General features: G+C 47.0%; 1 long non-coding RNA gene across 1 annotated transcript; it reads left to right on the top strand.

Annotated features, from left to right (window-relative positions):
* Positions 1 to 14294: 14294 nt before the first annotated feature.
* Positions 14295 to 21319, top strand: LOC131505384 (uncharacterized). The gene is made up of 3 exons (XR_009258379.1): positions 14295 to 15053; positions 17865 to 17993; positions 18601 to 21319. It is a non-coding gene; the product is annotated as an uncharacterized LOC131505384 (long non-coding RNA).
* Positions 21320 to 21619: the final 300 nt, after the last annotated feature.

Genomic DNA, 21619 nt, shown 5'->3' on the forward strand with positions numbered 1-21619 from the left:
TGTTCCTGATTTTAGGTGGCAAGCATTCAGCCTCTCACCATTAAATCTGGTATGGGCTGGGGGGTTTTGCCAGATGCTCTATTAGGTTGAGGAAGCCCCCCTTCTGTTCCTAGTTGGCTGAGAGATTTTATTGAGAATAAATGTCACACTTTGTCAAATGCTTTTCCTACATCTGTTGAGATGATTGTTTGCTTTTTATCCTTTATTGGATAACATGGTGTAATACATGAATTGATTATGGGATGTTATGTTAACCTTGCATTGATGGGATGAACTTCACTTGGGTCTGATGTATTATTATCCTTTGTATATATTGCTGCATTTGATTTGTTGATACTTGTCAAAGGTTTTTGTATCCATATTCATGGGGAGATATTGATGTGGTTTTTTCTTCTTGTGATTTCTTTGTCTGCCTTTGCTATTAGGATAATAGTGTCTTCATTACATGAATTGGGAAATGTTTCTTCCTGTATTTTCTGTTTCTGTAAAATTGATAGTATTTACTCCTGAATATTGGGTGGGATTCACCAGTGAAGGCATCTGGACCTGGTCTTTCCTTTGGGGGAAGACTTTAAACTACCAATTCAATTTCATTGCTTGGTATTGATATTGGCAATTTGAAACTCCTTTCTCTTTCATGTTGATCAGTTTAGCTAAAGGTTTATCCGTTTTACTGATTTTTTTTTTTTTTTACTGTGAATGAACTTTTAGTTTCATTGTTTTTCTTATGTCTTTCTCTTGTATTTTCTCTGCTTGTCTCTTTGTTCCCTCCTATCTTGTACTTCTTGTCTTAAAGCCTATTTTGTCTGTTATTGATATGGTCAGTCCAGCCCTCTCATGCTTCTGTTTGCATGGGACATCCTTTCCCATCATTTTACTTTCTTGTGCACAGCATATAGTTGGATCTTGCTTTTTAACCCAGTCTAAAGAATCTCTGCCTTTTATCTGGCAGGTTTAACCCATTCATAATTAATGTATTACTGACCTGGCTAGAGTTGGTCTGCAATATTGCTGTTTGTTTTCTACTTGTCTCATCTCTTAGTTGTTTCTCCTATACTTCCTTCATTTGTGTTAAAGAATTCTTTTTTAACATATGATTTTAGTTCTCTCTTTCTTTTTTTGATAGTTTGTGGGGTTTTGGTGATTTTGGGCATTGCAATATGCATCCTTATCACAATCTAATTCAAATTAATAATGACTAACTTCCACCAACTTTGCACTAGCATATTTGCATCCATCTTCCGTTGAGCTACTGTTTTCATATATTACCTGTATATTTGTTATAAACCCAATGTGATATTTTTTGCCTTAAACAGCCATGTATCATTTAGTGAAATTAAGAAAACAAAAGAAAAAAAACATGCCACATAATCACCAATTTCAGTGGTCTTCATTCAAACCTGTGGATCTTGATCAGGTTTTGATCAAGGTTTTAAACTTTTGTTTAAAGTTTTTACTCAGTTTTCCTTTATTTTTTATTGTAATGCAGATCTGCCAGAAACACACTTACCCAGTCTTTATTTAGCCAGAAGTGTCTTTACCTCACTCTAAGTTTGAAGGGTAGTTTTGCCATATAGAAAATTCTTTGTTGACAATTTTTTTTTCCCTTCATCACTTTGAATATGCTATTGCAATGTCTTCTGGTGTCTGTTATTTCTGGAGAGAACCCAGTTACTTTTCATATTATTAATCCTTTATATGTGATGCATCATTTTTGTCTTGCTGCTTTCAAGATTTTGTCTTTGTCTTTCAGTGATTGGACTACAATGTGTTTAGGTTGGACTCTCTTGGTGTTTAGCTTTCTTGTTGAGTTTCGTGGATCTGTTAGTCAATGTTTTTCACTAAATTTCGGAAGGTTTTGGCCATTATATGTCAAATGTCTCTCTGCCCACTTCTGTCGTCTGTCTCCTTCTTGGGCTATAATGAAACATATGTGACACCAACTTGCAGATTTCTGAGATTCTGTTGATTTTTCCTCCATCTTTTGTCTCTGTGGCTTTCCGTCTGGATAATTTCTACTGATTTATCTTCAAGTTCATTCTTTCTTCTTTTTTTTTTTTTTTAACGTTTATTTATTTTTGAGACAGGGAGAGACAGTATGAACGGGGGAGGGTCAGAGAGAGAGGGAGACACAGAATCTGAAACAGGCTCCAGGCTCTGAGCCGTCAGCACAGAGCCTGATGCGGGGCTCGAACTCACCGACCGGACCGTGAGATCATGACCCGAGCCGAAGTCGGATGCTTAACCGACTGAGCCACCCAGGCGCCCCCATTCTCTCTTCTATTATCTCGCATCGACTATTAGGCAATTAAGTTACCTGGACTCCAACTGCAAACGATCTCTCCCATAGTGTGGAGCTGCTAATGTTTCTGCTAAAATAATACATATATTTTTTTATTTTTTCTATTTTCAGTTGGCTCCCTTGGGTTCTCTCCCGTGTTTGAATAGTTCAAGGTCAGCCACGGATTGAACAAAGGTTGTGCTCTGACATCTCAAGCCAATGAGGATTTAAACCCTTTGCCATCTGAGCTCTGGGTGAGTTGAGGAGCTCATTCAAAGGTTCTAGTTTCAGGTAGGCTAAGAAGAAGAGGGAGAAAGTGTTCAAGTGTCCTCAGGCTGTCAATTTCCTCTGAGTTCTTTGGGTTCTTCACACTTATGCTTAGTTTAGCATTCGGCCCAAGACGTGTGAAGAATTTGTTGTCTTTGCCCTCCTATGGTGTATTAGTCAGGCTTCTCCAGAGAAATAGAACAACAGGTTATATAGATATGGATACATAAGGGAGGACTTATTATGAGACGTGGCTCACCAAATTATGGAGGCTAAAAAGCCCACCATCTGCCATCTGCAAGTTGGAGAACAGGAAAGCCAGTGGTGCAGTCCAGTCCACATCTGAAGGCCTGAGAACCAGGGGAGCTGATGGTGTAAGTCTGAGTCCAAAGGCCTGAGAATCAGGGGGCTGATGGTGTAAGTCTGAGTCCAAAGGCCTGAGAATCAGGGGGCCGATGGTGTAAGTTCTGGTCGGAGTCTGAAGGGCCAAGAACCAGGAACGCCAATGTCTGAGAGCAGGGGAAGACGGATGTCCCAGTTCAGGCGAAAAGAGCAAATTCTTCCTTCCTCTGCCTCCTTGTTGTACTCAGACTCTCAGTAGATTGGATGATGTGAGGACAACAATCTTCTTTACTCAGTCTAACTATTGAAACACTAATCTCTTCTGGAAACACCCTTGCAGACACACCCAGAAATAATGTTTTACTAGCTATCTGGACATCCCTTAGTCTGGTCAAGTTGACGCATAAATTAGCTATCACAGATGGCTCTTTCACTTTCAAAATCTGTTACATTCGCAGCCCTCCAACCATGTGTACCACCGTTGGCCAAGGAAGCTGTGGGTTCCTGCCGCCCTTTGCTGGGAGAAACCCAAACACCCCCAAGGCAGAAAGGTCACGGTAGCAGTTTTTCTCGAGTAAAGACTACTCAAGTTGTTACCTGCCTTGGGTCATTTCCAGTGCTTTGTTAGCAAAATAATTTGGTCCGGTTTTATACTTGTTTGTTTTCTATGGAGGAGAACTGTTTAAGGCCTCGTACTGACATTACTAGAGATCTTGCCGTTTGCATTTTTTTTCAGGATTTTGTTTTATTATACAGCTAAACCAAGCTCATCACGAATATTTAGACAATTCACAAGATAACTGTCTCAAATCACTCCTAATCTATTACCAGGAGAGAATTGCCCTTAACGTCGTAGATATATTCTTTCATGTATATTTAAGCACGTACATTAACGGTTTTTAAATGGGATAATTTGATGTATACTTTATTATTGTGGTAAAATACACATAAATTTTATCATTTTAACCATTTTAAGTAAACAGTTCTGTGGCATTAAATACACTCACATTGCTGTGCATGCATCACCAGAACTTTTTCATCAGAACTTTTTCTTCTACCCCAACTGAAACTATGTACCCATTAAACAACACTTTTCTCTCTCCCATCCCCTGGCACCCACGATCCTACTTTCTGTCTCTATGAATTTGACTCCTCTAGGGACCTCATGTAAGCGGAATCACACAGGACTTGTCTTTTCGTGACTGGTGTGTCTCACTTAGCACAATGACCCCGAGCTTCATTCGTATTGTAGCAGGTGCTGGAACTTCCTTCATATTTAGGTCTGAATAATATTCCATCATATGTATAAACCACATTTTGTGTATCCATCTTGGACTGTTTCACACTGAGGTTATTTCCACCTTTTCGCTATTGTGAATAATGCTGCTATGAACATAGGCCTACATACACCTGTTTCAATTCTTTTGGGTATATATCCCAAAGTGGAATTTCTGGAACACATGGTAATTCTGTGTATTTTTTTTTTTTTTTTTTTAGGAATCACCACACTGCTTTCCATAGCAGCTGCACCAACAATGGACTAGGGTTCCCATTTCACCACATCCCCACTGACACTTGCTCTGTTTTGGTTTTTGATGATAGTAATCCTAATGGTCATGCAAAGGTATCTAATCTGGTTTTGAGTGCATTTCCCAAGTGATTAGTGATGTTGAGCATCTTTTCATGAGCTCGTTATCCATCTGTATATCTTCTTTGGAGAAATGTCTGCTCATTTTGCCCATTTTATTTTATTTATTCACTTTTTTAAAGCTTATTTATTTTTAAGAGAGCACAAGTGGGGGAGGGGCAGAGAGAAGGGGACAGAAGATCCGAAGCGGGCTTTGCACTGTCAGCACAGAGCCCGATGTGGGGCTGGAACCCTAACCCTAACCCTAACCCTAACCCTGGATCTCACCGTGAGATTATGACCTGAGCTGAAGTCGGATGCTCAACCGACTGAGCCACCCAGATGCCCCTTGTTTTGCCCACTTTAAAATCAGGTGGTTTATTTTTGTGTTGTTGAGTTATAGGAGTTCTTTATATATTCTGGATATTAGTCCCTCATCAGCTATATAATTTTCAAATATTTTCTCCCATTGCACATACTGACCTTTCATTCTGTCGATCGTGTCTTTTCATGCACAAAGTTCTTAATTTTGCCAAAGGGTAACTTACCTGTTCTTTTGTTGTTGTGGTTGCTTGTGCCTTTGGTGTCACATCCAAGAAATCATTCCCAAATCCAATGTCGTGAAGGTTTTCCCCTATGTTTTCTTCTCAGAGTCTTATCATTTTGGTTCTTCCATTGAAGTCTTTGATCCATTTTCCAGTTAATTTTTGTACATAGTGTTTAACAAGGGTTCAACTTTATTATTATCACTTTTTGCATGTGGTTGTCCAGTTTTCCCAGTACCATTTGCTGAAAAGATTGTGCTTTCCCTGTCTTGGCACTTTTGCTGAAAATTATCTGACCATATAGGTGGCAGTTTATTTCTGGGCTCTCCATTCCATTCCACTGGTCTACATGTCAGTCTTTTTTTTTTTTTTTTAATTTTTTTAACGTTTTATTTATTTCTGAGACAGGGAGAGACAGAGTATGAACAGGGGAGGGGCAGAGAGAGAGGGAGACACAGAATCGGAAGCAGGCTCCAGGCTCCGAGCTGTCAGCACAGAGCCTGATGTGGGGCTCGAACTCCCAGACCACGAGATCATGACCTGAGCCGAAGTCGGCCGCTTAACCGACTGAGCCACCCAGGCACCCCAATATACGTCAGTCTTTATGCCAGTATCATATTGATTGTCTTAGCTTGGTAGTAAGTTTTGAAATCAAGAAGTGTGAGACCTCCAACTTTGTACTCTTTTTTTCAAGATTGGCGATTCAGGTCCTTTAAAACTTTGCATGAGTCTTAAAATGGATTTTTATTTTTCTTTTTTTAAAAATTGCGGTAAAGTTGACATAAGACATCATATTCGTTTTTAGGCGTATAACGTGATTCAATATGTGTGCATATTGCACAGTGACTACCACAGTGAGGCTAGTTAACAGCCAACAGCACACATCGTAAAAAAATTTTTTTCTTGCGAGGAGGACTTGTAAGATCTACTCTTTTAGCAACTTTCAAATATGCAATACATAGGATGGAGTTTTTATTTCTGCAAAAATGTTACTGGGCTTTTGGTAAGGATTCCACTGAATGTGTCAATGAGATACCCTGCTTTTAAACTATCTTTTTATCATGGGGGACCTGGATGACTCAGTCGTTTAAGCGCCCAACTTCAGCTCAGGTCAAGATTTTGCGGTCCATGAGTTCGAGCCCCACGTCGGGCTCTGTGTTGGCAGCTCGGAGCCTGGAGCCTGCTTCGGATTCTGTGTCTCCCTCTCTATCTCTGCCCCTCCTCCACTCATGCTCTGTCTCTGAAAAATGAATAAATGTTAAAAAAACTATCTTTTTTCATAAAATATTATGAATATGTGAACAGTATACCGTGCAATCTTTTATGTTCATAATTTACTTCAATGATTTCATTTGTCATAGTTGCATAGTCCTCCACGGTATGGATATGTTATAATGTATTTAATCATACCCAATTGTTCAGTATTTTGGTTATTTCCCATTTTTGAGATGATGAAGAATGTATGATGACTATCCTTGTAGCATTATCTGTTTACATGCAGCCTTTTTCTGGGGGTGGAGAGTCATCACTGAGTTTTAGTTATAGAGAGAACCTTGGTGTGAGAAGGAGCTTTAAAAACTGTGTTGTTGTCTCTCCTCCATTTGACAAATGGAAAACCAAAGGCTCCCACAGTGCAAGTGTTTGTGAATGGTCACATGCCGAGCTACAACTTGGTTTGTATCCTCGCTCCACCGCTGGTGAGCTAGATGAGTTTCGGTAACTGCCTTAACCTCCCTTCATGGGGAAGATGACAGTAATGGTGCTCAATTTGTAGGGCAAACGGGGAAGCTCTGAACCCAGCACAAAACAGACATTCAGTAAACACATCTCCTTTTCCATCTCGGCAAGCCTAGAACTAGAACCCGGGGTCTTTCTTGACCTGGTCTCTTATTTCTGCAATCAGAGGCCTCAGATGCTTTCTGACTCCGTGGTCTCACTTGAAGAGAAGGGAAACACCCTTTCTCCTTTTTCCAGCTAACCAAAACCCTTACTACTTTAATCAAGTAATTAGTAGTTATATTAATTACATAACGTATCTTATGTATTATATTCTTTTTATATTGATGTATAATCTGTGTAACATAAAATGATAGTTTATATTATCTGCCAGGCACTGCTCAAATGCTTTAAGAGTGTGCATTCGTTTAATGCCTCGGAGCTGAGAAAGTGAAATTAGCTGGGACCGAGAAAGGACAGATCTCTGGCCATTTGTCTGTCTGAAATGGCAGATGTGGAGAAGGCCAGCTGCTGAGAAGCGGGAAACAATATTCTCCTGCCGCAGGATGCTCTGCGGCTGTAAAATGTCGTAACAGCTCACGGCTTTTGGTGACTCGTTGAGAAAATGCTAAGATCATAGACTCCCTGAAACTTGGCTGCTTGAAATTTTACCAGCAGGAATTTGGGGGGGGGTGGTTTGGGGGAGACTGGAAAGTAAGAATGAAACATCCCACCTTTGCCCCGAAGTGTGAGTCACTTTGACATGGAAAACATCCCTCTTTGCAACCCAAGCGCAGGGCTTCAGATAAGGGATTTCTGAACACCCCACATCGGTCTTAACCTTGTCGTTTCCAGGAGACAGGACTCTGGGTCCACCTTCAGTGCAGACTTGACGTGGATCCCTCTCAACATGGTCCTGCTTTGCGTTGAGGCAAAAACCACTGTTTCCTTTGAATTGCACACCTCTTCCAAGTTCTAGAGTAACTGTCTTTTCTTTTATTGGGTTCCTTCAGTGTGGGTTCTCCCTCATTGCATGGGGTTGACAAATCGGGCTTTGTCAGACTAGGGCTTGTTCTTGGCCTTGATCGGGCTGGGATGCAACTTCTGAGCCTCAATTCCAAGGCTGTCCTCGAGAAACACGGGATGCATGCCCAGGGCTTCTCCAACTTGAGGACGTGTCGGAATCACCCAGAGAGCTTGGTAGAGCACAGATTGGTGGCCCGCACCTCCCAGAGTTTCTGGTTCAGTGGGTCTGATTCAGTAGGTTGGATTTCTAGCAGATTCCTAGGTGAGGCTGATAACTGTTGATTCCGAGGGACCACAGTTTGGGAACACTGACCTAACCAACCCACATCATCTTCACATAATACAGTGAGGAATAAGTGGTAAGTTCGTGAAGAACTCGGCTCAGGATTTGGCACAGAGTAAATACACAATAAATGTAAACTGTTACCACTCTTTTGAAATGAACCACTCAGACTCCAATGATCCACACAGCCATCTGCTCTTCTAGTCCACTGACAAGTTCACCCTTGTGGTCCTCTGGGAGCTTACCGTCGGGGGACAAATAGGCAACCAGTTAATTGTAACACAAGGCAGAAGGAAATAATCTCCTTGCAAAGGTGTTGAAAACACAAATTCGTGTCTGTTGTATATTATTTCCCCTCACCAGCTGCTTTTGTCACAGATTCCCCACGTCATGATTAGAAAACCTTCCAAACCAGGAACACGACACTGTGTCCATGCTGAGTTGTGTTGAACCATTCTATTGTTGGACATTTAATTTCCTCCAATTGTTGCTGATATAAAGAACTCTCTTGCCAAGCTCTTTGTATCTACACCATGTTATATCTGCAGATGACTTCTTTAGGCAAAAGGCCTAAAATGGGGAAATGATGGGGTCAAAAGGCATGAGCTTTCACAAGTCTTCTGGTAGCTGTTGTCAAATTTCTGGCCATCTTGGAACAGGAGGGTGGCGGGTAGAAGCTTCCAAATGGCAACATCTGTGCCCCTTTCAGCAGATGTCCACGATTCTAAGCACCAGGCAAAGGCGATGGGGGTCCCTGCAACAGATTCAGTATATTTTCACCGCCAACCTTTGCCTTTTACGGCTTCTGGCTGTGACTGAGTGCACGAGTTGACCCAGCCTCTGCCAGCATCTGCCCGCCATTTTATTCCTTGGTTGGAGGCCAGTCTGGGGCCAGTGTCCGCAGTGCTGTAAGGGCTTTATTTAGCTACTTTCCCCCGTCCCTAATGGTGCATGAATTGCTCTATGGGTTTCAGTGAAACATGTAGCTAATGGGAGTGAAATCATTTCCTGGTGACCTTTATTTAAACCAGGGCTTGGCTGAAGTTTGAATAAACTGAGGCGGGAAGTGGTGAAGTCTGTGATCAGCTGTCCTTCAAAATAAATCATTCAAAGGGAGTAGCCACCTCCACTGCCATCAGCAGGGACGAAAGAACCGGCCTTACCTGTGTACACAGAGCACCTGCTGTGGTCACCAGGCGTCCCCTGTTCAGTCCCTGCCCTTACTTCTAAGGACTTGTGCCAGCCCCACGGGAGAAACCTCCCCAGATGCCCACAGCCCACATTGGCCTCTCCACCCCTGAGGGCTGCGCTGGGGGTAGAGTTCTTGGCATACCTTATCTCACTCAATACTCACAGCTACTGGTGACCCATTTCCCAGCCAAGAAAACAGGCTCAGAGAGTGGGAACTTGCCCAAATGACAAAACAGGAGAACTAGGGTTGGAAGTCAAGTCGCCTGTGTCCAGAGGCCGGACTGCCTTATGTCAGCCCCAGAGGGTCATCTGTGGACCACGCGCCTTGCTCAGAGTCTTTCCGCACCACTGATTGCTAAAGTCATGCGTGGAGCCCTCGCCTGTGCACCTGTCCTGCTTTACTATTATCTCAGAACCCGGATGCCTGACTTGGCTATTCTCTGGGTAGCCCAGGCTAAGCACAGGGCCGGACGCAGCGAGGATGCTCAGAGATGCTTCAGGACACGCGCTTTGCTTTTCCTTTTTCTTCCTTCCTCTGTCTCTCCGGCCCTAGAAGGAACGATACTGGGTGGCCACACTTGTTTCAAGAAAATATATTGAGGAGGGAGAGAGGTCTTCACCTCTATCTACTCCTGTAGTTCAACGCTTTTTAGAGACAGAGCGATCGCCCTTCTATAAACCCGCCACGATCTTAAAGACGGCAATAAAAATTCTAGATAGTTCAATATCTAATATTCACGAAGTGGATCGAGCAATTTCAGCCCCAGCCTCCCTGTGCTAAATGCCGGGCTGGGAATGCCATGGCAGAGGAGATGGCCTTGGTTTTCTTGGCAATCCTCTCCGGGTCGAGATGATAGGCACTAACCGTCAAACAGTGCCCAGTATGAAGTCGCTATTCAGCATATTGTTTTTCTGCTTTATTAATAAATAAGACGGTAATATATTTAAAGTGTAAAACGTGATGATTTGATGTAGGTAGGTAGGTTTCCTCCCATCTAGTTAATTAACACATCCATCGCTAGGTGTGTGCGTGTGTGTGTGTGTTTATTGTGAGAACACTAGTCTCTTAGCAAACCTCAACTACACAATCTGGTGTTAGCAGCTGTACTCCCCATGCTGTGCACTAGATTCTCAGACCTCATTCATCTTAGAGCTCAAAGCATGTGCCCTTTTACCAACCTCTCTCCATTTGCCTCACCCCCCAGCACCTGGCAACTCCTTTTTTTACCGTTTCTCTGAGCTTGACACTGTCTTTTTCAGATTCCACCTGTAAGGGGTACCAAGCGGCATTTGTCTTTCTCTGGCCAGTTTCACTCAGCATCATGCCTCCAAGGGCCATCCGAGTTGTCCCAAATGGTGGGATTTCCTTTTTTTTTTTTTTTTTCATGGTGCGCATTGTACACTGTATCACCTTCTTTTCCACTCTTCTGTCGGCGGACTCGTGGGTGGTTTTCGTATCTCAGCTCCTGTTCGTGATGCTGCAGTGAACGCGGGATTGCAGATACCTGTTTGAGATCCTGATCCTATTTCCTTTGGGTAAATACCCAGAAGTGCGACTGCTCGATCGTATGGTAGCTGCATATATAATGGTTTGAGAAGCCTCCATCCACTATTTTTCCACAGTGGCCGCACCAGTTTACATTCCCCCCCCGACAGTGTGCGAGGGTTCCTTTTCTCCGTATCCTGGCCAGTGCTTGGTGCCTTCTCGTCCCTTTGACGGTAGCCATTCTGACCGGTGTGAGGTGATCTCTCACTGTGGTTTTGATTTGCATTTCCCTGATGATGAGCGATGCCAAGAACCCTTTCAGGTACCTGCTGGCCATCTCTGTGTCTTCTTCAGGAAAATGTCAAGTCAGTTCCTCTGGCCATTTTTTAATTGGATTGTTTGGGGATTTTTTTTTCCTTTTTTTGCTCTTCAGTTTTGTGTATTTATTTATTTACTTATTCATTTTGAGAGAGAGAGTGTAAATGAGCGAGGGGCAGAGACCAGAGACTGAGGGAGAGAGAGAGGCAGAGAGAATCCAAAGAGAGGGAAAAAGAGAGAGAGCGAGAGAAGCGGGGCTTACCCAAACTCATGAACCGCGAGATCATGACCTGAGCCCAAGTCAGATGCCTAACCAACTGAGCCACCCAGGCGCCCTGTGTATTTTAGATCTTAACCCTTTGTCAGGTATGCGATTTGCAAACATTTCCTCCTGTTCCATATATTTGCCTTTCATTTTGTTGGTGGTTTTCTTTGCTGTGCAGAACCTTCTTAATTTGATGTAACCTCACCCGTTTATCCTTGTTTTTGTTGCCTTTGCTTTTTTGGTGTCAAATCCCCCCAAAAAATCATTGCCAAGACCAGTGTTAAGGAGCTTACCCCCTTAAGTTTTCTTCCAAGCAGCATATTCTTTTTCTTTTTTTTTATGTTTATTTATTTTTAAGAGAGAGAGGAGAGACAGAATGTGAGCAGGAGAGGGGCAGAGAGAGGAGACACAGAATTTGAAGCAGGCTCCAGGCTCTGAGCTGTCAGCACAGAGCCCGTCACAGGGCTCGAACCACAAACCATGAGATCTTGACCTGAGGTGAAGTCGGATGCTTAACCAACTGAGCCACCCAGGTGCCCCAGCAGCGTATTCTTTACAAGGCAAATATGGCCAGGTTCCTGGATGTGAATTTTCTTGTGCTCTCAGAATGAAATGAGAGAACCATCACCAGTGTGTGGTCTCTTTGGGGCAGGCGCCCAAGGATCTCTCTGCCCCACCTTAGCCACCACCTGGTGGCCCCTTGCAGGCTGTGCCCTGTGGAAGGCAGGTGCTGAGTTTAGCTGGGATCCGACTGGACTCCCGTGGAAAACCGCTACTCTGTGCACTGGGCTGAAGTTTTTCTATCACAAAATCAAATCGTGATAGTGTTCTTTCAAATCACAGAACACTTAAAGTAAGGGATAGAACATTTTCGGTTACACGTTTTCTCCCACCTGCTGTGTTTCATTCACACCATGATCAGGTATATGATGGGTGTCTGATTTAGCCCCCCGAATTAAGTTTGACCCGTTGGTATTTGCTACTGTTCTCTGCAAGGCCACTTGAAGACACCCGCGGACTGCTGGCCTGGAATATCAGAGCTGGAAACTGCCCTCAGGGACTGTAGGCTCTGTACTGATGCCCACCTCCCTGCACCTGCAGCCCCATTACGTCCGCACTCACCTTGCCTCTCACCCCTGTACTCAAGGCCCATGGTTCTGCTTCTCTGCAAGGGCTTTGCTCACAGCCTCTCTCTGCCTGCCGTGTCTCCCATCTTCCACTCAGTCATTACTCCTCTGGAAGGTCATCCCTGACCTGCCCCTGCCCACCCCAGGCCGGGTCAAACCCCCATCACAGGCTTTCATAGCACCATATAGCTCAGTGCTAATCATGGCTACATTTTAATGTTTGTTTATGGAATCATTTGATTCATGTCTGTCTTCCCCAGCAGAATGTGACTCTTCCAAAGACAGGGAATGGGGACCATGTGTGTGTGTGTGTGTGTGTGTGTGTGTGTGTGTGTGTATGATTCCTTACCATAACCTCCATTGTGCCGGGCACAGTGCTTGAACATATTAAGCACTCGATAAATATCTGTTGGTTGAATGACTGTGTAGTGCTGTATATTTCTTTAGACTCCTTCTGACAGCAGTGACTCCGTTTTACAAACGGAGAGACTGAGGTCCAGAGATATGACTTGCCTTGGCCAGCATCCTGCCGCTGGAGGGCCAGAGCTGGGCTTGGAACCCAGGCCTCTGACTCAGTCCGGTGCCCTTTGCACCCCTGCAGGCTGCCAGCTTCCCTCGAGGTCTGGTGGGTTAAACAGAAACAAGAAGTTCAGAGGAGACTTACCAGAAGGCAGTGCGGTTACCAGCAATGACTTCACCTCAGGCAGTGAGAGGCTTTGCACATAGAGCTGAAAGAGAATACCTTTGCCATGAATGAGCTGGGCCGCTGGGCTCTGGCTGACTCACGAGAAGTTTTCACTTTATAAGGACTTTCTTGGGGTCCCCCTGGGTGTGCCTCTCGCCCTGCCTCCAGGTCTGGGAGAGGGTAGGCAGGGTGAGTGCAGCTTGTAGGGCTCACGGCCCGCAGGCCCGGCTGTGCCAGCTCTGTGTCCAGGGGCCCGCACCTCCTCCTCTGTCTGGAACCCGTCTCTCCTGCCCTGGGTGTGAGCAGGCTCACGTTAATAGCACCCACCCAGATTTCAGTGGGTCTGGCTGCGAGCTGCTCCTCAGGACGTCTGGCCCCAGCAGACCGCCCGCCCCCCCCCCCCCCCCCGGAGAAGCTGGGAGTCCCAAGTGTACCTCCCGAGTCCTGAGAGCTCAACCCCTCTCCTTTCAGCCCTTTATTTTTGCCATCCTTCTCCTCCTCAATGTCTTTTGCCCTTGAAGTCACTTAAGGGGTCTGGCCAGTGCTGTCTGTAGGAATGTGGAAATTCATCCCAAGAGCCGTTTCCCAAAGCGCCACCCCCCCCCGCAGCACCGCCCCATTTCTGGGCCCACAGAGCTGCGTTCTCGGCAGAAGGATGGAAAGGACCACTCTTACTGCCCCGTTCACGCCGTCCTCCCTGTGGACAGCACTGCCTGTCCCTGCCTGGGCACCTCCTCCCAGGGCACGCACACCTGTGCCACCGCCCCGGCCCCATCTTCCCGCCTCTTCTTTCAAACGACCCTTCCCCTCCCGTGCCCCCACCCGAGAGCCACTCAAGCAAACCCATGCCCGTGCACAGCCCATTCTTGCCGGCCGGCCCGTCACACAGCCCCCAGCTGTGTTTTCATCTTGGCGGGGTGAGAACAGTGGGGACCCCCAGTCACTTCCACGCACCCCTCAGACTTCTCACGGCCTGGAAGGTTGGGTTTTCACGCACCATTTCAGAGATGGAGAAGCTGAGGCTCAGGGAGGTGGAGATCTGCCAAGGTCTCATAGCTGGAGGGACAGGGGTGGCACGGGAATGGGTCTCTTTGGTCCCACTTTCCTGTGGCCATCAACAGGGCATACGGCATTTCCTGTGACCCCAGCCTGCTGCAGCGGTTCACATCTGGGATCAGGTAGGGTGGGACCTACAGTAAGAAGAATGCAGGGAGGTGATCCCTGGGATTCTTAGCACCTGCTGTAGCTGTTAGAAATCGTTGCCAGGTTATGTCACACGTTGGTGACCCACTGATCGATGTGTGTTTCTGCTTGGTCTGCTTGGTCTGAATTGGATAACGATTAAGCCAAAGGCTGAGGGTTCGGAAGGGGAAGGGAAGTGTGGATTATGATCCGGGACCATAGACTCTCTCCGGTGGGAGTCTGGATGGGTGGGAGCCAGAGCGGTGACTCAGCAAACCCTTGGCAGTCAGTGTCCGGAGCAGACTGTGGCTTTGACATCAGGCAAACAGAGCTGAATTCTACCCCGTTTCTGCGGTTTTCTAGCTGTGGACCTTGGGAGAGTCCCCTCTACCTCTGAGCCTCGTATTCTCACCTGTGAAAAGAATTGTAAAATCCCCTTCTTTACGAGGAGGTCAAAAAGATTACATGAGATAAACCAGGGAAAGGGTTTTGCATGTAGGGCGTGCTCCATAAATGCGGGCTTTCCATCCCCTCCCACCAGACGGAACATCAGGGTTAATTTTCATCAGCTCTGGGGTTAGGTGAACCCTAGATCTGAAGCTCACCGGTCTCGTTTCCTGGTTGTTCAACCTGGAGAAAGGGATTCCCTCCTCCACCCCCCACCCCGGCCAGAGCCCCAGCTTCGTCTGTAGTAACAGGAATGAGGACACAGGTACCGAGTGGGGTTTGTAGCAAAGTTCAAATACGATAGCGCATAGTGATAGTGAAACCTAACGTTTAGCAGGCTCTTAGCTAAGTGCCGGGAATCTGCATTTCTAACAAGCTCTTGGTGGTACTGGTGCTTCTGATCCGGAGACCACGCTAGACTTTGAGTAGTGAGGGGAGGGATGAAGGTCAGTGGGATTGTAGGGGATGGAGGGGTTAGAGCAGGGGCACCTGCTCAAAAGTGGGCTGTTGCCTTTGGGATGCCACCTGCTTGAGACAGAGCTAAAGGTTATCTGGCAGTTAATTAATCTATTTAATTATTTGTTCCATCGACAAACATGGCCGTGCTGGGGGTTGGGGGATCATTTCCTGTCCCTTCGGAGCTCAGGCTGCCATGACTTCCGGGACGGGACCCTGACCCAGCCTAGGGGTCAGGTATGCTGACTGCACGTGAGGGCCCTCGAGCCGGCGTCCAGGGATGAGGGGGAATCAGCCGGGTGGAGCAGGCCGAGGGCAGTGTCCAGGCAGGTGTGCTGTGGCAAACGAGAGTCACATGGACACGCACTAAAGACACAGTCCGTCTCCAGGTCGCGATTTTACAGCCCCATGCGGAGGAGAGAGCCCAGGCTTGGGAGGCAGGGAGAGTTGGAGTCACAGCTCTGCCATCAACATGTCGGTTTACCTACACGCTGTGTGACCTCAGCGAGGGACAGCCTTCTCTGGGCCTCAGCTTCCCCTTCTGCAAGGTGGAGGCGACACGTCCTATCTTGAGTGCTTCGGGCAAGCGGAAGGTCCAAAGGGCTGTGTGTGGTCTGGCGTCCGGCAGCTGGCTGACCACTGTGAAGTCCTTTCCCAGGAAACACGGAAATCCAGTGTCCAAGCGTCGGGGTCCTGGTCTCCCCGTGGCCTTCACCAGCAGGGAAGCCTCTTGCCCTGCAGTGTTCCACACGCCTCCCCCTTGCCCCCAACCAGGCTTTCCAGGCAAGGCTGGGCAGCCTGCCAGTGTCCCAGGGAGACTGGTTTTGTCAGAGGCTCAGACCTTAACCCCTGCACTGTCCGACAAGAAACCAGAGACCTGGCTGAGATAAGAAGGCAGTTATCATGGTAAACAGACTGCTCCTGGGAGGAAGAGAAGAACAGAACAGCCTGTCTTCCCTTGGCAAGACACCCATGGGCTTGGCTGCCGGGCCCCGGGCCGACCTGACTTCACAGCTGCCCCTCTGTGCCCACCCTCCTCCTGCCCCCTCCCTGCCCCCTTCCCTCCTTGCTTGCTTAGCTGTCTATTTCTCCCTCTCAGGCTTATCCATTTACCAGGTGGTCCAAAAGGGCATGGGAATTGGCACCGTATCTGGGCCTGGGTCTCTGGGATCCAGTCCTTCAGGTGACCGGCTGTCCCGGTTTAGCTGGGACGGAGGGGTCCCCGAGACAAGGACTGTCAGTTGTAAAACAGGGACTGCTCCAGGAAAATCGGGACGGGTTGGTTCCTCTGTTTGCCTCTCTGAGCCTCAATGTGCTCATCTGTAAAACAGGGACAATTGTCAATGTTGGATTGAATGGGGTAATACAAGGAAACATCTAGTGCACGGTGACTCATCCGTATGGCTTCAGGTGTTTATTTCTTTGCCTGGAGGAAATCACAGGACTCTGACCTTGAATTTCTTATCTCCCTTACTCCTACAACCTTTTGAAACCAATGCAGAAGCAGGTTTGGGGTAGTGTCTGCATTAAATCATTAAACTTGCCTGCTGTGCCTGTGCCCCAAAATGCCTTCTGACGGACAAGTCTAAAGCAGTGAACGGAGGCAGGTTGGGAAAGAGACACAGACTGGAAACCAGGAAGCTAGGCCCACTCTCCACTCTGCCACTAGCTTGCTGGGTGACCTGGGGCGGTCACTTTGGACTCCGGGTCTGTTTATCCACCTACAAAATGGAGAGTTGGATGGCATGGTCTCTAATATACCTTCCAGCTCTAACCCTCGGTGATCTCACGCTTCAGATCTCATTACCCTGAACGCTGTTAGGAAGGAACTACTGAGGACTGCAAAGATGGGTTGGTGCCAGGAAAAGGGTGAGGAGGAAGGAGCCAGCATCTGGAACACGAACTGAAGTTTGGAAAATGACAAGAGCATCTTACAGATAGAGCAGGTGGTTGACGTCTGCAAAGCCAGCGGGGCACTGTCTCATGATGCCTTTGGTTTGCTTACTCATATTCCTTTGTTTACCCGTTCAGTCCTTTGTTCCTTCCTTCTTCCCTCTGTTCATTCTTTTACTAAGTGGTTCACATAGTGATTGATAGGGGGCATAGCTCGGGGGTAGAGCATTTGACCGCACGTAGTGATTGATAGCATGGAATCTTTTTAAGTTTATTTATTTTGAGAGCAAGCGAGCAGGGGAGGGGCTGAGAGAGAGGAAGAGAGAGAGAATCCCAAGCAGGCTCCGCCCTGTCAGTGCAGAGCCCGATGCAGGGCTCGAACCCACGAACCACGAGATCATGACCTGAGCCAAAGTCATGAGTCAGAGCTTAACTGACTGAACCACGCAGGCACCCCGATTACATGGATTCTGAAGCTGATTTGCTTGGGTTCAAACCCTGGCTCTGCCATTTACTAGTTATGTGTCCTCGGCAAGTGACATGACTTCTCTGTGCCTCTCTTTCTTCATCTGTGAAATGGAGACAACAGAAATACCTGCCTTGTGGGGTGGTTTTTGTGTTCGATGTGTTCATGTGTGTAAAGTTCTTAAACCAGTGCCCGGCCGTTACGAGGTGCAGTATTCACGTTTGCTGTTATTGTTTATTTATTCCCTCAGCGATTGCTAAGAGACAACTCTACGGCAGGCCCGGGGCTGGGTGGCCACCAGGGATTCGGATCTGAAGGACGATCTCCAACCTTGTGGAGGTCACAGATGCATAAACGGGCAATTGCAGTCATGTGGTCAGTGTTGTGCAGGTAAGCTCAGGGTGCTATGGGAACAGAGAGGAGGGGCACCCAGCCTGGGTGGGGGTGTGCGTCCAGGAAGGCTTTCTGGCAGAGGTGTCACTTGATCTGGGTGTAGAGGCACAGGTATGCACATATCAGCCGGGAAGTGAAGGGGGCGGGGTGCCTGGACACTCTGGCAGAGGGAACAGCTAGTGAATCGGCTTGGAGGGAGAACATGGGTGCCCGGGGACACACAGGGTTTGGTATGGCTTGCTGGGGGGTGGGGGAGGTGGTAGATGGAGCTGGAGGGGGAAGCAAAGATTTCACTATGCTGAAGATTCCAGGACCGCTAACGAGCTAATATTTCATCAGTTAGGCTGCTATCCCCACCTTCTAGGATCACGCCTGAAATAAAGAGAACAAAATCTCCATTACATGGACATTTATTTATAAATAAATTATACACATGTACTACCATGCAAATACACCGTGTGCATTATAAGACACACACTAATAGAAAAACTTCATTGGATCGCTTGCTTTTTCCTTCTCTTGAATTGCATGAGTTCCTTAGATATTTTGGATACGAATCCCTTGACAAATATATGGTTTGCAAATATTTTCTCTCATTCTGCAGGTTGCCTTGTCATTGCGTTGATGGTTTGTCTCCATCACTGGGCAGAAGCTTTTTAGTTTGACGGAGGCCCACTTGCTTAGTTTTGCTTTGGTTGCCTCTGCTTTTGGCATCAGATCCAAAAATAGCATCGCTGAGACGGATATGAAGGAGCTCGCCGCCTGTTTTTTCTTCTAGGAGATTCATGGTTTCAGGTCTTATGTTCAAGTTTTTCATCATTTTTCTGCATGTGGCCGTCCAGTTTTCCCAACAGGAAAACAGAAAGCACGGGACAAAGAATGCATTATAAAATAGAAATTCTGGTACCTTTGCTCCCTCAAACTGATGGCTCTTCTCGTGCATTTCCTGGAAGGCATCCTTCCTTCCCTTGCCAGCTTGCCGTTCACTACTGTGGGTTGCATCAAAGGAGGGTGAGTGGAAGACAGTGGATATTTACCTTTAAAAGACATCATGACATTTATACATGCTGGTGTCCCGGCAGTCATTGAAATGAAGAATAGTTATATGTTATTTAATTTTTTTAATGTTTATTTATTTTGGGGGGGGGGTGAGGGGCAGAGAGAGGGAGACACAGAATCTGAAGCAGACTCCAGTCTCTGAGCTGTCAGCACAGAGCCGGACGCGGGGCTCGAACCCATAAACTGTGAGATCATGAGTTGAGCCGAAGTCAGATGCTCAACCGACTGAGCCACCCAGGCGCCCCAAAAGTTTATTTATTTTGGGGGGGAGGGGCAGAGAGAGGGAGAGAAAGAATCCCAAGTAGGCTCTGCACTGTGAGTGGAGAGCCCAACTCGGGGCTGGAACTCATGAACTGTGAGATCATGACCTGAGCCGAAATCGAGTCGGACCCAGGTGCCCCAATTATTGCGTGGGAAAGAAGCAAGTGAAAAGAAGAAAGTTGGAAAAGAAGAAAGTTGAGACTCCATTAGCGTGCAGGGCATAGCACAGATGGGAGGCAGAATAAGGCAGAGGTCCTGGGGCAAGTTAGAGCATGTTGGAGAACAAGGTAAGAAATGAGAGAGAACTTGGATTTGGCCATGGTGGGGGGGAGAGGAGAAGAGACGTGTTCGAGAGATCAGTGAGAGAGAAAGACTCTGTAGGACTCAGCGGCCGGTTAACCATGGGAACCGAAGAGGCAGGGGATCCCCTCCGCCTCCTTATCCACGAGGGATATGTTCCAAGGCCTCCAGTGGATGCCTGAACCCAGGGACAGAAACCGAGCCCCGTTCATACTATGTTTCTTCCCTCTCCGTGCATACTGGTGTTCGTTTAATTTGTAAATTAGGCAGAGGAAGAGATTAGCAACAACGCTAATACAAGAGAGCAATTTTAACAAGAGACTGTAATAAAAGTTATGGGAATGCGGCCTCTCTCCTGGAAAACATCTGATTGAACTGTACTCACCCTTCTTGGGATGATGGGAGACGATAAAATGCCCTCGTGAGGGGGTGGAGTGAGGTCAGGGCTGTCGGCCTCGTGACCTCGCGACCTCGCTTTAGGCTACCGCCGACCTTCTGATAAAACATCAGAAGGAGGATCACCTGCTTCTGGACCGCAGTTGATCGTGGATAACTGAAGCCTCGGAAGGCACAACTGTGGATAAGAGGGGACTTCTGGCTGAGTGGTGCTGTTGCCCAAGATGGGTAACTCGGGAGAAGCGGCAGTTTTGAGAAAGGGGGACAAAGAGGAGGGGCTGGGACTATTCCGTTGGCTGGGTTTTGGGCGCACTGGTGTGCCTTGTGGGACACGGGAGAGGAAATGTGGGAGACGGATTTATCGCTGGAGCTTAGGCAACTAGCTCTACACAGGCCTGTTTCTCGACTCGAGCCATTATTACCGGCACTCGGCCTTTGAAAAGTTGCCCAGGCATTCAATGACATATGCTCTACTGGCCTGGACGTCCCTTTCTTTTTTTCTTTAATATTTTTACTTATGTTTGAGAGAGAAAGAGACAGAGTGCAAGCAGGGGAGGGCAGAGAGAGAGGGAGACACAGAATCCGAAGCAGGCTCCAGGCTCCGAGCCGTCGGCACAGAGCCCGACGCGGGGCTCGAACCCACGGACAGCGAGATCATGACCTGAGCCGAAGATGGATGCCTAACCGACTGAGCCACCCAGACGCCCCATGGACGTCCCTTTCTGACTCATGGCCTAGTTTGAAAGGAGTTAAGTTTTAAGACACACGGCAGTAATCCATTGCCATCACGTGTAAGCAGCAGCAGCTGACTCATTTGCATTCTAGAGAAACTTTCTCTTCTCTCCCTTTCAGCTGAGAAAAACGGCTGCCTCCTCTTACCACTTTCCCCCCCACCTCTAGAATCAGAGGGGTGATTTCAATCCTTTGAAAAATTGGAGTGTTCAGGGGCGCCTGGGTGGCTCAGTCGGATGAGTGTCCGACTTCAGCTCAGGTCATGATCTCGCGGGTCGTGAGTTCAAGCCCCGAGTTAGGCTCTGTGCTGACAGCTCGGAGCCTGGAGCCTGCTTCGGGTTCTGTGTCTCCCTCTCTCTCTGCCCCTCCCCAGCTCGCGCTCTGTCTCTCTCTCTCTCGTAAAATAAACAAACATTAAAAAATTAAAAAAATAAGTAAACTGGAGTGTTTAGACAATTTACATTTAATGTAATTATCAATAAGGTGTAGTTTAAATCTACTGTCTTATAATGCTACGCAAAACACGTCAGTCAGAGAAAGACAAAAAGCAGAGGAGTTCACTCATATGTGGAATTTAAGAAACAAAACAAATAAGGGGCACCTGAGTGGCTCAGTAGGTCGGGCGTCTGACTTCGGCTCAGGTCATGGTCTTGCAGTTTGTGAGTTACGGGCCCCGCGTCGGGCTCTGGGCTAACAAACAGCTCAGAGCCTGGAGCCTCCTTGGGATTCTGTGGGTCTCTCTCTCTCTGCCCCCCTCCCCTGCTCATGCTCTGCCTCTCTCTGTCTCTCAAAAATAAATAAATGTTAAAAAAATTTTTTTTTATAAAAGAAAAAGAAACAAAACAAATAAAGGAAAAAAAAGAGAGAAATCAAAA

The sequence above is a fragment of the Neofelis nebulosa genome, chromosome 2 (assembly GCF_028018385.1).
Source record: "Neofelis nebulosa isolate mNeoNeb1 chromosome 2, mNeoNeb1.pri, whole genome shotgun sequence".
Lineage (NCBI taxonomy): Eukaryota > Metazoa > Chordata > Mammalia > Carnivora > Felidae > Neofelis > Neofelis nebulosa.